The 6,729-nt window shown below is 34.4% G+C and overlaps 1 protein-coding gene across 1 annotated transcript in view; it reads left to right on the top strand.

Annotated features, from left to right (window-relative positions):
• CHM (choroideremia (Rab escort protein 1)) overlaps positions 1–6,729 on the top strand; it is a 170,357-nt gene that overhangs the window by 136,134 nt on the left and 27,494 nt on the right. The gene's annotated exons all lie outside the window — the stretch shown is intronic.

Below are 6,729 nucleotides of genomic sequence, written 5' to 3'. Positions count from 1 at the left end.
CCCCCCCCATTTTGTATCCCAAGATATGTTCTCTCCCTCTGCAAGTCCGATGCACCACTGTGGTCTTTCTTTCCTTCCTTCTCTCTCTCTTAGCTCCCACATATGAGTGAGTACATGCAGTATTTATCCTTCTGTGCTTTGCTTACAGAGTGGGAGAAAATTTTTGCTAACTCTGCATCTGACAAGGTATTAATATCCATAATATACAGTGAACTCAAAATGTATCTTCTTTACTGCTAATTTTCTTCTTTACTTTCTCTCTTAGTCCCTTTGGGCTGCTATAACAAATTACCCAGTTTAGACTGGGTAATTTATAAACCACAGAAACTTATTTCTCACATTTCTGGAGGCTGGGAAGTCCAGGATCGTGGTGCCGGCAGATTTGGTGTCTGGGCAAAGGTTCATTCCTCATAAATGGAGCCTTTTACGTCTCCTCACATGGTGGAAGTGGCAAACTAGCTCCCTTAGGCCTCTCTCGTAAGGGGACTAGTGGAATTAGTGAGTCCTCATGACCTAATCACCTCCTAAGGGCCTGACCTCTTGATACTGTTGCATCGGGGATTAGGTTTTAACATATGAATTGTGAGAGGACACAACACTCAGACCATAGGATTTTCCTTCGAATTGTAAATCCAGTTACTGAACTTTGTATAAATCCTCAATTTCTTTTATTTAGGAGACTAAAGTTAAGGACCAGTTTTTCCCTCTGTTCTTTTACCTATATGTATCAAAACTTCCAGCTGCAACACCATTAGATATCATGCCTTCTACAACATATCCTAAAGATATTTCAGTAAGTAGGAATCAACAAGTATAAATTATACAGCATTCTACCTAGACCTTAACTGAACACTTAAGGCATTATAAAGAAGCAGAAGCTGAGATGCCTGATTTGAAATGTTCATAATCCTATTGCTCACCTTATGGAATAAGACAATTTATTTATTACTGAGTGCAACATACTAGGCATTTCGCAGTAGGTAAAGATGAATAAAATATAGACCCTGACCTTAGGGGACTCACAATCTAGTTGGACATATAAGACAAACTCAAAAGTAGCTATGAGATGCAGAATATGAAAGTACCACAAGAGGGGCACTAACAAACACTGCACTCTAAGGATTCATAGGAGGGAAACATAATATCATTAGGTAGAAAATATTTTTTTTTAATTTTGTAAACTTATATTAAGTGTTGCCCAGACTGTTACATGGATTCCGAGAATCAGAAGACTAATCTGGTTTGGCATAGTGAAAGAAAACTTAAATGGGGAAGTGTAGAGCTACTACTAAAACGTGGAAAAATGTGGTTAGTTGAGGAAAAGTAGGGATCTTGATGCCAGCAGGAAGAGTGAAGAAAATTTGTTCACCATTGCTGTGATCCCAAATTTCTATTGGAAAAGAAGCTCAAAGGAGGCTTTTCTCCTTTTATAGTAATTTCTGGTATAGGTAAATCTTTACCATGACAGTTGTTATTATTTTATCCTATTGCTTTAACCATTTTTTTCATTTCTTTTCATCTGTGTTAGCTTCTAGATATAAAACTGCACCTGTCATGGCTTTTGTATATTACATTTATTGTATGTTTGTGAATATATTTGTAATTTATTTTTATAAATTATTTTTCTGTGTGACATATTTTTATATCCCCAGTTTAATAATACATGTTCACTATTGACAATTTGGAAGATGTAAAAAAGAAAATTACTATAATCCTTCTACATAGAGATGATAAATACTCTTAGTGTTTGGTTCTTAGTCGTTTTTTCTTTGTATGAGCACACACATATATTTCTATAAAAATGGAATACTGTTTTATATACTGTTTTGTAATTTGCTTTTTAAAAGAATGCAATACAACAAAAATATTTTTGCATGTCTATGATATTTTCAGTGATTGTGGATAGATATGGGACTTTTAACATTTAAAACTGAGGTTGGGCCTCAGATTTTTCTGTGGTCTTTGGCTGGAGTAGTACCATTATTGTCTAAAAGTTTTCTGTCTTGCAAGACTGCCCCTTTCCTGGCCCTTTGGAAAGAGCAAGCTTTTGTTGGGGCTTTTTAGATCTGAGTCCATTGGTGTTTTTAGGTTGTCAGTCTCTCTGGCTCCCAGTCTAGGATATATAAGGCAAAAAGATAACCCAGGTAACAGCCATTTTGGTCTGTTCTTTTGGTCCTAAGGTCCCTAGACAGTCTGCTTTCTTCTTTCCACTTTTCAGAATCATATGTTTGTTTTATATATTATGTCCAAGATTTTTAGTTGTACTCAGGAAATATTTGGAAAAGTTCCTATATTCATTCTGAAAGTGGAAGTCCCAAAGTGTCTAGAGTTTTGAGGCTTTTGATTTATAATGTCAAAGTGCTCTCCCCCCGAAGGTGTACCAACTTACATGTCCATTAGCAGCTTATCAGTAAGCATGTTTGTTTCTCCAGTTACTCAAGAGTACAAGGTATTAGCTTATCAAAACTTTTTTGCCAATTTGAGAGTTGAAAAAATGATATTTTGTTTGATTTGCATCTAATAAATCATGAAGTTGAACATCCTTTCCTGTTTATTGGATATTTATGCTTCTTTCTGTGAATCCCATGTTCATTTCAATTACCTATTGGATTGCTTGTCTTTTTCTTATCCACTTAAAAGAGCAGTATAAATATTAAGGATGTCAACCCTTGGTCTTATGTGTCGCAAGTATATGTCTTAGTTTATTAAGCATTTTTTTAAAAGTATAGACCACAGGGCATTATCATAGGTCTTGGGGATAAGACAGAAAGAGATAAAAGATAAAAAATGTAATTTTTGAATTCACAAAGCTTTCAATGTTCTGGAAAAGAGAAAAACATAAACATAAGTAAATTAAAAGCCAACAAACACAGCAAATCAAGGTAGCATAAACAAAGGATACAAGCAGTGAGTGTTAAATGGGGGACAGATCATTGTGTTCTAAAATAATTTAGGAATGTTTCAAGAAAAATATGGGATATGATCCTGGCCTTAGGAATTATTTGTAAGAAGCTTTATAGTTTCATATTATAATGATGATGTAAGGTATGCTGTTCTGAATAAAATTTTTTTAACTCATTTTATACTGTAAGGGGCAAATATATTTCTGTGTGTGTATATGTCCATATGTACACACATATATGTGCATTTATAGGGACATCAGTGTATAGGAAGCAAATTCCAAAGAGTTTACACAAAAATAGTAGCAGCAGTTGTCATTCCTAAATGGTGGGAATACAGGTAACTTATTTTTTAGGTTTTTCTGTTTGTTTACCTTGATTTCTGGTTCTTCTACAATATGAATTAAAAGCAGACATTTAAGCCACACAGATAAAAGACCATATTAAAGACATTTGACATACTATCCCACATGTGTTACTGTTATAATTTTGATTATGTATAATTGAATCCACAGTTTGTGGTGTTTATTTCCAGGCTGCTATGATACATGAATGTCTCAAGTGGTCATTAAATTTGGCCATTTTTCTTTCTCTTTCATTTTTATCAAATCTTCTTACTTTATTATATTATTTCCTGAAACTTAAAGCACTTTTCCAAATTGCCCTGCAACATACTAATCAGCAACCCATCTTAAGCAAGTCAGCCCTTTCTCACATGGCTCCTTCCTTATTTGTCGTCTGGATTCTGTTCCTGCTTAATTCATTTATTTATGTGTGTATGTATATTCTCCCATCCCAAACATTTTCTTCATGTCAGTTGATTCAGGATTGGGAAGGACAAAGCATACCTCTTGTGTTCTATAGTCATATGTAGCATGAAGTCATTCTGTGATCATCACATTTTCTAAGTAATATAATTATTTTAAACATCCCCTGGACATTTCTCTGGAAGTTTGACATTGTTTAATTGCCAATATGTTCTCTGAGGGAAACACTAATACACATTTCACATCTATGTGTTTGTCTTAGTAGCTTTCTCATATAATTATATTTATTCACAGAATCACTACAAAGAGATCAAAGAATTTCCCTCATATTCTTAAATTCATCAGAGTACAGTGTCGTGTGGCAAGAAATGGTGGAAGAGCATCTTTGCCCTGTCCAAATATAGGAGATCGACTGCTTTTGGATGAAGTGTATTCCTTGGCAACATCTGTTAAAGCAGTTTGTGATGAGGCAAACTTTTTTTTTCCCCCATTGTTTTTACCTGCTTTTTTTTTTTTTTGGTGGCTGGCCAGTACAGGGATATCAAACCCTGGACCTTGTTAGCAGCACCGTGTTCTAACCAACTGAGTTAACCAGCTAGCCTTCAGACTTTTGTCTGATCATTCCCACATTGCACACAGGGACTTTCAGTCAACTGAGTAAGGGGATTCTAAAGTTCGCTATAGGTCTTTAGGCCTGCCTAGAGGAAAACTGAACCAAGGTCATATGGTGATGTTTGTCTTTGAAACATAATAATGATGGCTATCATTGAGGATTTGCCAGGAGCCAGGTAATGGGCTAAGCACTTCCATTCATTATTTCATATAGTTCTCAACATAACCCTATGAAGTGTAGGTACCTTATTAGATGAGGAAACCAAGGCTTAAGGAGTTTAATTAGATTGCCTAAGATTACACACCTTAGTAAATGGCAGAGCGGGGATTCAAACATAATTTTTTCTGATTCAGGACCCGCACAGCCTACCACTGTAGTGAAGCCGAAAATTTAAAAAATAATAATGCTGCCCTTGTATACTTTTCTTTTTCTGGTCATAAATCATAAACATTGTGCTTTTTCCTGTCATACAATAAGAAAACAATATCCTAGCATTCTGGGATGATTGTCATTTAACAGATATTTATTGAACTCCTACTAAAAGCTGTGTGCCAATGGATATAAATGTATTGGGGCTGTTGTAAATATTCAGTGTTTATAAAGCATTTAACACGATGTCTGGCAAAGAGTAAGCATAAAATAAATGGCAGCTGCTATTAAGAATAATAAGAATTCATTGCTAATATACTGGGTTATAGATAATACATATAGCAAAACATTATTCTTTTTAATATTACCATGTTTTGTTTTGCCTTTGTGTCTTTGCACATACCGTTCCCTTGACCTGTAGCGGCCGTGCCAACCAGTTAAATGCCTCTTCATCCTTCAAATGCTAGTTTAAATATTACCACCTTGCCCAAGCCTTTCCATGCCTGACTCATTCATGCAATTAGGCTTTCGCTCTTCTGTTTAGATAGAACTCTGTACTTGACTCTAGGTTAACATTTATACTGTTTTAATGTTATGATTGCTAACATGTATTAAGCTTTCACTATATGCAGGCACTGTTCTAAGTACTTTACATGAGTTAGTTCAATATATTCTTCACAACAACTCTGTGAGATATAGATCCCATTGTCTTCTCTGTTATTCAGATTAGGAAACTGAGTCAAAAGAGAGGTAAATAACTTCTCCAAGGTCACAGGACTAGTATAAGGGAGAAGCAGAATTTGAACCCAGGCATTCTGGCTCTAGAGCATACACTTTTAACCACCATACTATACTGCTTCTCAGAGAAATTATAGCATAATTATCTTTGCACTTCTTATCCAAAATGAGGAACAGGACCATGGGTTACCATTTCTTTCCCTAGTACTTAAGCAGGTATGTTATGCACTGTTGAATAAATGAAAATGAACTATATGCAGAGTCCTGTTTCTTTTTTTGTTTATGAGGATGAACAAGTTCTTAAAATTTTATTTTTAATTGACAAATAATAATTGTATATAATTATGGGCTACAATGTAATGTTTTGATTTGTTTACTGAAAATTGCCAAAAGAGTAGATTTTTGATGTTTTCACCACAAAAAAATTTTAAGTATGTGAAGTGATGGATTTGTCAATTAGCTTGATGTAATTATTCCACAATGTAAACACATCAAAGTCTTGTTTCTAAAGTGACATTTTCTAACTTTAAAGTTGAAACCTAAAGTTTTTGGGAAACCAATTCATTAGTAAATGAAAAACAAAGAATTTTAAAGCACACTATCTTAATATGTCATAAAATTGAAAAGAAAAAATACGGTTTTTTTTTTTGTGTGTGTGTGTGTGCCTAATGTTGTGGGAATCAATTTCTAGCTTGACTTCCAAGGAAATTTAAAGAGACTAGTACAGTGGAAAGAACATTGGCCCAGGAGTCTACAGAATTACCTCAAATTAGTTATTTAACCTTGGATAAGTTTCTTAATTTCTTGAGACTTTGTTTCTTCATTAGAAATTTCTAGTTCTTCATTGGAAATTAGTCCAAATGATCTTGAAAGATCCCATACAAATCAAACACCCTCATTGGTCCAGATTTTCCATGTGTGTGGGAAAAGCCACCAGTTCTACATACATGTTTGATAATGTATGACTTTATTTTAAACAAATGGCTAAGATTCTTTTTCTTCTAAAGCCCTGTCTGATTCCAGCTTTCTCACTTGTTTCTTCCATGATAAAATTATCTCCCTGAGCTTTACTATAGTTTAATCAGTTTATCAATACAAAGCCAGCAGTATAGACAAATGGATTGGCTTTGGTTTTTTTAGTCTCAATATAAGGCTTACACCAAGAAGGTTGACTAAAAGGGTTAAGTTTGAATTTATCATTTACACTTTGCCTTGTTCCAGAGGAAAAAAGAAGCTCATGTTCACTTTTAAGTCATTTATGCATTCTTCCTATAATAACATGCATTATGTTAAGAGTCCTAGTTAATATAATAGAGTTATGGTTGATATAATATGTACAAGA

This window comes from Galeopterus variegatus, unplaced genomic scaffold (genome assembly GCF_000696425.1).
Source record: "Galeopterus variegatus unplaced genomic scaffold, G_variegatus-3.0.2 Scaffold1605, whole genome shotgun sequence".
In the NCBI taxonomy this organism is placed as follows: domain Eukaryota; kingdom Metazoa; phylum Chordata; class Mammalia; order Dermoptera; family Cynocephalidae; genus Galeopterus; species Galeopterus variegatus.
This window is presented reverse-complemented; position numbering and strand designations above follow the sequence as displayed.